Source organism: Sciurus vulgaris, assembly GCF_902686455.1.
Source record: "Sciurus vulgaris genome assembly, chromosome: 5".
In the NCBI taxonomy this organism is placed as follows: Eukaryota; Metazoa; Chordata; class Mammalia; order Rodentia; family Sciuridae; genus Sciurus; species Sciurus vulgaris.
The window spans coordinates 83,228,875-83,239,337 of record NC_136465.1 but is presented as its reverse complement, the minus strand read 5'-3'; the positions used below and the strand labels follow the sequence as shown (position 1 = coordinate 83,239,337).

The 10,463-nt window shown below is 39.1% G+C and overlaps 1 pseudogene across 1 annotated transcript; it reads right to left on the bottom strand.

The window, feature by feature from the left end:
• Positions 1–2,462: 2,462 nt before the first annotated feature.
• On the bottom strand, positions 2,463–2,795 carry LOC306662254 (ragulator complex protein LAMTOR5-like; annotated as a pseudogene). The gene has a single exon. The product of its transcript is annotated as a ragulator complex protein LAMTOR5-like (transcript).
• Between the last annotated feature and the right edge of the window lie 7,668 nt (positions 2,796–10,463).

Genomic DNA, 10,463 nt, shown 5'->3' with positions numbered 1-10,463 from the left:
CTATTTCATATGTGAAGTAGACACTAATTTGGCATAAGAGGAGAAAGAGGTGATGGAGTATGAAGTGTGAAGAGACGGAAGAAGGTTTAGAATATATTTCTTTAAGTTAATTTTTATTTTATTTTTATTATTTGAGACAGGGCTTGCTATGTTGCCCAGGCTGGCCTCGAACTCCTAGGCCGAAGTCATCCTCCTGCCTCAGCCTCTCGAGTAGCTGGGACCATAGGTATTCACCACTACAAGGTACTTTTTTAAAAAGTTAATATTACTAAAATCAGGATATTTCTTACAACCATATGTTTAGTATGATTATAACTTCCCTCCAAATATTATATTATTGAAAAAGCATTAATGATGATGTGTTTGAATTATGGAAGTATGGACACAGTATAGTTTGACTTTTAAGTGTCTTCCAAGGACTAATGTGTTGAAAACTTGGTTCCCACCTGATAGCACTATTAGGAACTGGTGGAACCTTAAGACGTGGGGCCTGGTAGAAGGATGTTAGGTCATTGGCAACATGCCTTGAAGGGGATATTGGGACTCTAGACCCTCTTCTCTCTCTCTTTGCTTACCAGCTGCCAAGAGGTGAGTTTAAGTTTTGCTCCATTACGTGCTCCATGCAATGATGTTCTGCCTCACTACAGTCCTAAAACAATAGAGCCAAGCAATCATGGACTGAAACCTGAAGCCACAGGCCAAAATAAATCTTTCCTCCTTTTAAGTTGATTTTTTTTTCCTGGTATTTTGTCATAGCAATAGAAATCTGACTATCACAGAAGTTAACTAGAAAAACATGGTAGGGTTGTTGAACTATATTAAAGACACAGTAAAGGTGGGAAACCACTCATTGGGAGCAGTACGGTCTAATGAATAAATGATTTTTCTATAGCAAACAGCAGCTCAAGTGCAAATACAGAGAATGAAATAGGTAATTCTTGTAAGTTTTTGTCAAGTGAATTAACAATAACATAGAGGACAAAGAAAGTCAGGGTATATCCATGACTTACATACATTTCACTGATTTCTAAAATAAAATGACAAGTAGCTAAAAAGCATATGAAAAAAATGTTCAGCATCACTAATCATTGGGGAACACAAATCAAAACCATAAAGAAAATCACTTCATACTCATTAAGTTGACCACTGTCAAAAAATAACAAGTGTTGACCAGGATTTGCAGAAATTGGAACCCTTAGTGACTGTTGGTAGAAATGAAAATTGGTACAGACACTGTGGAAATCATATGAAAATTTCTTTTAAAATTAAAAATAAGACTAAAAATCCTGTTCTGTTTATATATCTGTTCTGGTTTGGATATTATGAGATGCCTCTGAAAAGTTCATGTTGGTCAATGCAATATTATTTAGAGTTTAAGAGATTGGATTACTAGATGGCAACCTAATCAGTGGATTAATCCATTTGATGGATTAATAATTTAAAAGAATAGGGTGGTAACTGCAGTAGGGGCCAGAGGAGGTGGGTCACTGGGGGTGTGTCTTTGGGACTTTTATTTTGTCCCTGGTGCCTTGATCAACTCCTCTCTTCGCTTCCTGGTCACCGTGAGCTGAATAGTTTTCCTCTGCCATAATATTCTGCCTCATCTTAGGCCAAGCGCAATAGGGCTGGCCTACCAAGCACTAACCCTCTGAACTGTGAGCCAAAATAAACATTTCCTCCTCTAAGTAGTTCTTATCAGGTATTTCAGTCATCATGATGGAAAATTGACTAACACAATATAAAAAAAAAAAAAAAAATTGAAAGCAGGTCCTTGAAGAGATCTACCCTTATGTTCATTGCAGTATTATTCACAATAACCAAAAGTTGAAGAAGCCCAAATGTCCATTGAATGATGAATGGTTAAAGAAAAAGTGCTTTGTACATATGATACAATATGAGTCAGCCTTGAAAAAAGAGAATCCTGCCACATGCTACAATATAGAATGCTAAGAGAAATAACTCACAAAAAGACAAATACTGTATGATTTTACTTACATGATTTAGAGTAATCAAAATCATGAAAAAAGAAAGTACATGGCAGTTGCCAGAGACTGGTGGAGGAAGAAATAAGAAATGTGGGGGGAAAGGTACTCATACATTTCTGGTGGGACTGCAAATTGGTGCAGCCATTCTGGAAAGCAGTATGAAGTTCTGCAGAAAACTTGAAATGGAACAACCATTTGACCTAGTTATGCCACTCCTTGGTTTATACCCAAAAGTCTTAAAATCAGCATACTACAGTGATGCAGTCACATCAATGTTTTGTTTTATTTTGTTTTCCTCCAAGCAAATTTACTTAACCTAACAAAATTTTATTACAAAGTGACCTGGACATGCTGCTTCAAAACATGATCTCATTAACATACTGACAGGTTGGTTAAAAAGCGACTTGCTCTAAAATAAAGTATCCAATGCACATTAAATGAATGGCTTAATCACTGCAACATAGTTTTATAAGATAACTAACATAGGTAGGATTCAGTTCCTGTGACAGGCTGCTGGAGAACTGATGAGAGACACCAAGAGACCATTTTGTGCACTACCACCATGATGGCATCCTGTTTTGGGATCATTATGTTCCCATTATGTGATTCTAGGCACACCACAGGAATATCAATGGGGTCAGAGGTTAGTTTAGCTGCTTGCTAGGCTAGAACAGATATCACCCCAGCATATTCATCTGACAGGGTCCTGCAACAGCCCGGATTAAGTCTTTGTGAATCTGTGCACAAGACTCCAACAATGGTCAGATTCCTCATTGTATCCTTCAAGTGTTGCTCCAAAGTCACCTCCATTCTACCCAAGCCCACCCCAGTGCAAGCCACATCAATGTTTATAACAGCTAAGCTAAGCTATAGCTTAAGCAATAGCTAAGCTATGGAACCAACCTTGATGCCTTTCAACAGATGAATAAAGAAAGAAAATATGGTATATATGCAAAATGGAATATTACTCAGCCATAAAAAGAATGAAATTATGGCATTTACCAGTAAATGAACAGAATCAGACTGTCACACTAAGTGAAATATCCAGTCCCCAAAAAACCAAGGCCAAATGTGCTTTCTACGTTTTTTTTTTTTTTTTTTTTTTTACGGTGCTGGGGATCAAACCCAGGGCCTTGCACTTGCAAGGCAAGCACTCTACTAACTGAGCTATCTCCCCAGCCCAAATGTGGTTTCTGATATGTGGATGCTAACACACAATAAAGGGGGCAGGGGAGGGAAGAATAGAAGTTCACTGGAATAGAAAAAGGGAATGAAGAGGAGAGGGGATAGGAATAGGAAAGACAATATAATGAATCAGACATAACTTTCCCATGTTCATATATGAATACACAATCAGTGTAACTCCACATTATGTATAACCACAAAAATGGGATCCTAATTAGAATAAGTTATACTCCATATAGGTATATCAAAATAACTGCTGTCAGTATATCTAAGAAGAACAAATTTTAAAAAATAAAATAATGAAAAAACAAGAACAAACAGATCGGATTATAGGTGAAGACATTTAGGATGCAAGTAGAGTAGAAAGACCATACCACTTGAATCCTGGGTTCAAATGTTTATGTATCCTCTCTTTCTTCCACATCACTCTTCCCCTTTCATGTGATTATGAAGAGCAGAACTTGAATTTAGACAAGGAAGTTTGGCAGACAGAATGTATCTGGAACTAACACAATTTGCTCCATCAGTAGGAAGCAAGGCAAGGCCGGCTGTACTTACAGATCCCTAATTATTCTTCTGAAGAGCTGTGGGTGCTATCTGTAAATACATACAGAACACATGTAAGGCTAGAATAGGACCACAATGAATATTACTAGTGAGGAGCAGTATTCATTTCCTATTGCTCTATAACAAATACCCATTCATAGTTCATAGTTCTGTAGGTTAGAAATTTGGCATTGCATGACTGGATTCTCTGCTCATCACAAGGCTGAAATCAAGGTTCAGTTGGTTTGAGTTCTTATCTACTTCCAAGTTCATTCTTCTTGGCAGAGTTTAGTTTCTTGAAGTTGTGAGACTAAGGTCCCATTTCTTTGGTGGCTGTCAGCTCAGAGCTACTTTGAGCTTCTAGGGGCTGCTCACATTCCTTGCCATATGGCCCTCTCTGTCTTCAAGGCTTCTCATTCTTTAAATCTCTAGTCTGTGTCTGATCTCAGGACTTAGATCTGAAGGACTTTTGTGGGTATGTTAGGCTTACCTGAATAATCGCCCTAAATTGAAACCAGAGACTTAGGGAATGGGGATGTAACTCAATGATAGAGTGCTTGTCTAGTATGCATGAGACCCTGGGTTCAATCCCCAGTACTGTCAAAAGGGGTAATTAAAAACAAACAAACAAACAAACAAAAAAAAAAACAGCTGACTTGGGATCTTAAATACATCTGCAAAATATAAATCAGTGTTTGAATAACTGGGAGAAGATATATAGAAAGCAAGGCCCAAATATGGTAGGGGCAGTTTACAATTCTGCCTAACCTAGCTAATTTAGGGATGACAGCTGTCAGGCCAGAGGTGAACCTATACTTTGTGATTTGATCTTCACCCTCCTTTCTACATCTAAATAGTATTCTTGTTTGTCTGCTAATAGTTTGGGTCTGAATTATTTCTTAAAGTTCCATATATTGTGGCGGGCGAGACCCGGGGCCCAGGGTTATGCCACATGCATCTAAAGATGGTGACTGGCAGAGAGCAAACGGCGTCCTGATTATGCCTGGAGATAGGCAGGAAGCATTTACAATTGGCTGTATGATAATCAGTTCTGCCGCCTAGCACGTGGACAGATATACTTTACACTTATGCTCAAGCGAGTGATCGCTTGACCTTTAACAGGATTGGATGGACATATCTGGTTACAATTGCTTATGCATGAGACTGCTTGAGGGTGTGTTATCTGAATAAACGGGAAGCTGCTTCATGAACTTCTGAAGAGTACATGTCTTCTGTCCCACTGGTTGGGCCAAAAGAGCAAGAAGCGGCTTGGAACAACCCAGGCTAGAAGTGGCAGTTTTCCATAAGTGGTGGCCTAGACTGGGATCAGACGAGGATCGGACTGGGAATGGGCGAGCGCTCAGATAAATAAAAGACAGTTTTGCTAGCGTAATTAACGAGAAGGTTTCCCTATTTGAGGAAACGGTTGCCTTAAGGTTTTAATGGAAGGGTCCCCTAGAGAGGGAGCGTAATAGAAGATTCTCCTAGAGAGAGAACATATTCAAAGGCTGTCCCAAGAGACAGCGAAGGACATCCTATAACAAATATGTGTAAGTTATTTGTGTTACCTTTCCTTGTTTGGTTTCTGTTTGTTGTTGTTGTTGTTGTGACATTAGTTCGTTTCTGTCTGACTTCCAAAAAACCAAAATTTCAAAAACAGTTAAGAGAAGGGGAAAAGATATTAGAAACTGTAGAAAAAGAACAATCAAGTCAAGCTTCTGAAAGAGAAAGTAGATGTTCAGACCTCTGTGCCTCTGCCAGAGCAGTATTAACTCCAGAGATGGGAGTACAGCCAATACCAACATCGGTTGTCGGCCCATTACATAAAGGAACAGTGGGACAAGTTCTGGGGAAGAGTTCTTCTGCTTTAAAAGGATTAAATATTGTCCCTGGAGTTATAGACCCTGATTTTACAGGAGAAATAAAAATCCTTGCTTCTTCACCAAGAGGTATAGCAATAATAGCTCAGGGTGATTGCATAGCACAATTGTTGGTCTTACCCAGTTGCTATGATCAGTATCCGTCAAAAAATATTATTAGGGGAAATAAAGGATTAGGTTCTACTGGCCAAAATATGGTCATGTTAACATGTGGTTTAAAATATAGGCCTATGACAAAGTTAGTGATAGAAGTCAAAAGTTTTGAGGGCTTAGATACTGGGGCTGACAAAAGTATTATCAAAATTACAGAATGGCCCAAAGCCTGGCCACTTTAACAGGCAGATCAGACTTTAAGGGGATTGGGTATGGCTTCCAATCCTAACAAAAGCGCAGCCATATTAAAGTGGAAGGTGGCTAACCAGGAGTTATGTTCTGATACTGCCCGACATAATGCAGTTGTGGGCAATCCTCAATGGAATCTAAACATGCTGACAGGCCAAGGACCGTATGAAGGGCAAGGTAATCAGATTAATTTCCACCCTGGTGTGTATCAACAAATTAACCCTCAACTTTTAATCTATCCTTATATGGATGATATTTTGCTAGCTCATAAGGAAAAACCTGTCTTAGAGCAATGTTATAATTCCTTACTAAAGTCACTTGAAAGATGGGGCTTACACATTGCCATTAAAAAATACAAATCACGACACCAAAAACTTCCTGGGATCTATCATAAATCAAACTATGGTTTAACCTGCAAAAATTACCGTTCAGGTGGATGAACTTAGAACTTTAAATGATTTTCAAAAACTTTTGGGTGATATTAATTGGATTAGACCTTACCTTCATTTACCCACCTCAAGTTTGGGCCCCCTGTTTGATATTCTTAAAGGTGATTCTGACCCTCTTTCTAAGCGAGTGCTTACCCCTAAGGTTCAAACAGCTCTCAAGCTTGTTGAAACAGCTATGGAAAAGGCTCATCTTGAGCGTATTGACCTAACTAAGCCTTTATCATTCATTGTGTTGGCCACAAATAAGTTACCCACAGGAGTGTTTTGGCAAAAGGGTCCTATTCTATGGGTTCACATGAATTATGCCCCTAACAAGGTCTTAGCCTTGTTTACTGAATCTGTGGCAGAATTAATCCTTAAGGCGTTAAAAGTATCCCTTTCTACCTTTGGATCACATCCCTCAACTATCACTACTCCATATACTACTGATCAGATACAATATCTTATTAATAATTCAAATTCATGGGCTATAGTCTTTACTAGTACTTCTGCTGTGTTTGACAATCATTTGCCATCTGATCCTCTTCTCCAATTTTAGAGTCAACATCCTATAATTTTTCCTAAAGTCACCCGAAAAGAACCTATTACAGGAGCTACCCTTATATTTACTGATGGATCAAAAAATGGTACGGGTGCTATTACTATAGATAATGTTACAGAAACATTGTTGTTTAATACTCTATCTGCACAACAAACGGAACTATTAGTAGCTATAGAAGTATTCAAAACCCACCATGAGCCTTTTAACCTATTCTCTGATAGCAAATATGTTGTTAATGCTGTTCAAAATTTAGAATTAACTGGTCTGATTTCCCTCACCTCCACTATTACTAAATATTTGCAAAGTTTACAAAAACTTATTTGGGACAGAAAAAAATCCTTTTTTTATTGGGCATGTTTGGGCTCATACTGGCCTTCTAGGTCCTTTAAGTTTACACAATGATTTAACAGACATGGCCACCAGAGACCCACACATCTTTAATACGCTTGAAAATGCAAAAATTTTTCATTCCAAATTTCACGTAAATGCTTCCACTCTATGCATATGCTATAAAATTATTAAGGCAACAGCTCGGGACATAGTCAAGTCTTGTGCTAAATGTGTTACACTTATTCCTAACCCCTTGTTAGGAGTAAATCCAAAAGGGCTTCAGCCCAATCATATTTGGCAAATGGATGTAACTCATTATTCAGAATTTGGAAAACTACAATTCATTCATGTGTCTATTGATACCTTTTCAGGATTTATTATGGCCTCTGCTCTTACTGGAGAAAAAAACCAAAGATGTAATAACACACTGTTTACACTCTTTCTCTATTCTAGGAGTTCCCAAACAAATTAAAACAGATAATGGTCCTGGACATACGTCCCAGGCCTTTAAACGATTTTGTTCCACCTTTGGTATTCAACATGTCACAGGAATTTCCTATAATCCTACTGGACAAAGCATTGTTGAGCGTGCCCATTTAACGCTTAAAAACATGCTTTATAAACAAAAAGGGGGAAGAGGGGCATCATACAGATCCCCAAAAGACAAATTGTCCGTTGTCTTGTTCATCTTAAATTTTTAAAATCTTGATTCTGAGGGCCGATCAGCTGCTGACGGTCATTCAGAGCCTAATAAAAAGCATCTACCTCAAGTGCTCTGGAAGAATATTCTATCAGGACAATGGAAAGGCCCAGATCCGGTATTAATCTGGACCCAAGGGTCTGTTTGTGTTTTCCCACAGGACGCACAATCGCCAATTTGGGTGCCAGAGAGATTGGTCAAGGCCTCAACAGAGACCCCAAAACAAAAGGAAGAAGATGAGGAGGCTTCTCCCGCTGATGGTGCTGGCGAATTCTCGCCAAGTTAATGGAGGAGACTCGCGTGAACTATGGGGGATAGTGAAGATGTGGCCCTATCCTGTACCCCTTACCAACTCCTCTATTCTATATCCTCCTATTTTTACAACAATTGGCTATATTTCTGCAGTCCGCTGTTCTATGGGGAAAAGAATGGTTTGGGTTTTTGTCCAGGGGAGGTCTCTTGTGTGTTGTATCTGTTCTGTGCATATAGTATTTATACAAAATGCATATACATCCACACAGAGAAACAGCCATTCTTCGCCAAGCTCTCATCGCAATTAATGCTGGCCCATCCCCCCAAGTCTGGTTAAATATGCTGGACCGGTAGCCAATGACTGGTAAGATTCATGGGGAGCTCATACCAACCTAAGACAGGAAATGAGGGCTAGAGCCTCATTGTCCAATGACGGGTAAGGATGTTGCTCTGCCGTGGACAACGTAAGACAGGCACGGTCTCTTTTATAAACAGAAAGGGGGAGTTGTGGCGGGCGAGACCCGGGGTCCAGGGTTGTACCACGTGCATCTAAAGATGGCGACTGGCAGAGAGCAAACGGCGTCCTGATTATGCCTGGAGATAGGCAGGAAGCGTTTACAATTGGCTATATGATAATCAGTTCTGCCGCCTAGCGCGTGGACAGATATACTTTACACTTATGCTCGAGCGAGTGATCGCTTGACCTTTAACAGGATTGGATGGACATATCTGGTTACAATTGCTTATCCACGAGACTGCTTATATATTGAGGGTGTGTTATCTGAATAAACGGGAAGCTGCTTCATGAACTTCTGAAAAGTACATGTCTTTTGTCCCACTGGTCAGGCCGAAAGAGCAAGAAGCGGCGCGAGCCGCTTGGAGCAACCCAAGCTAAGAAGCGGCGGTTTTCCTTAATATATTAAAGGTTTGGTCAACTGCCTGTGCTGCTATTGAGAGGTGACAAAACCTTTAGTAGATAGGGCCCAGTGGAAGGAAGTTATGTCGTTGGTGGCATTGGCCCTTTCTAGTCTTCCATTTTCTTTATTTCCTGGTTTCCATGAGGTGAGCAGCTTCTCTGCCATGCACTTCCACCAAGATGTACTATGTCCTCACAGGTCCCAAACAACAGGGCGAAGCAACCATGGTCTGAAACCTTTAAAACTGTGAGTCAAACTGGGTGCAGTGGCACACACCTATAATCCACGCAACTTGAGAGGCTGACAAGAGGATTGCAAGTTCAAGGCCAACATCAGTAAATTAGTGAGTTCCTGAGGACTCAGTGAAACCCTGTCTCAAAATAAAACATTAAAAAAGGACTGGACTCCTTATAAGTAATTTGTCTCAGATATTTTGTCACAGCAGTAGAAAGCTGACTAAAACAAACTCCCCATCAGATACTCTGGTTATTATATCTAACTTTAATATATCTTATAAGTTACTAACTTAAAATTTGTATTTAGCACATTTTTTATGAATTCTTCCTATGATTCACAAGCAACTTGCTTACATGTTATCTTCACTTAACACATACCGTGAGTTTCACCCATATTTTATAAGCTATTAGCATAACTGGTATATAAGTTTAATGCTTTTTGTGAGTTTGAAATATTTCATTTATTTGGAAGAAATGAATATTATCAAATAATACAGCAAACAAATGTTACAATGTTTCAGTGAGCAAAGAAGGGGAGGAAGTGAAAATGGTATGTTCTACCTCTGCTTCCCGTACTCTTTACGGACTTTCACGAACATGAATTTTTATATTCTACTGATCAGAACTTAGTTGCATGGCCAAACCTAACTTAAAGAGAGATAAGGAGAAGCAGTCTTTATTTGGGTGGTTATGTTCCTAGATAAAAATTGCATATTCTGTTACAAAGGAAGAAGGGGAAAAAGAGATGCAATTAGTTAAAAAACCAAAATATCAATGATAGCAATTTTTAAGTAGATATTGGGCTAAAGTCCTCATTTCTGTAACTGGTCATAAGGCAGTAACTAGTATTTATGAATCATGACCTACCTTTTCCTTTTCCTAGTCTGTTCCTTGCCTTCTGGTGGGCACGTTAGCTTATGATTTTACTCTCCTCCCTTCCCTTTCCTCATGCTCCTATTTATCCCATCCTCAGCAGAATGACTTAAACTTTCAAATCTGTGATTGATGCATCATTTTTTATATTTCCTAAATACTGGTACTCTGACAACACTAGATGTTAGTAGAAAGAGATGACCCGAGGAGTTTCTTAGGATTATTGC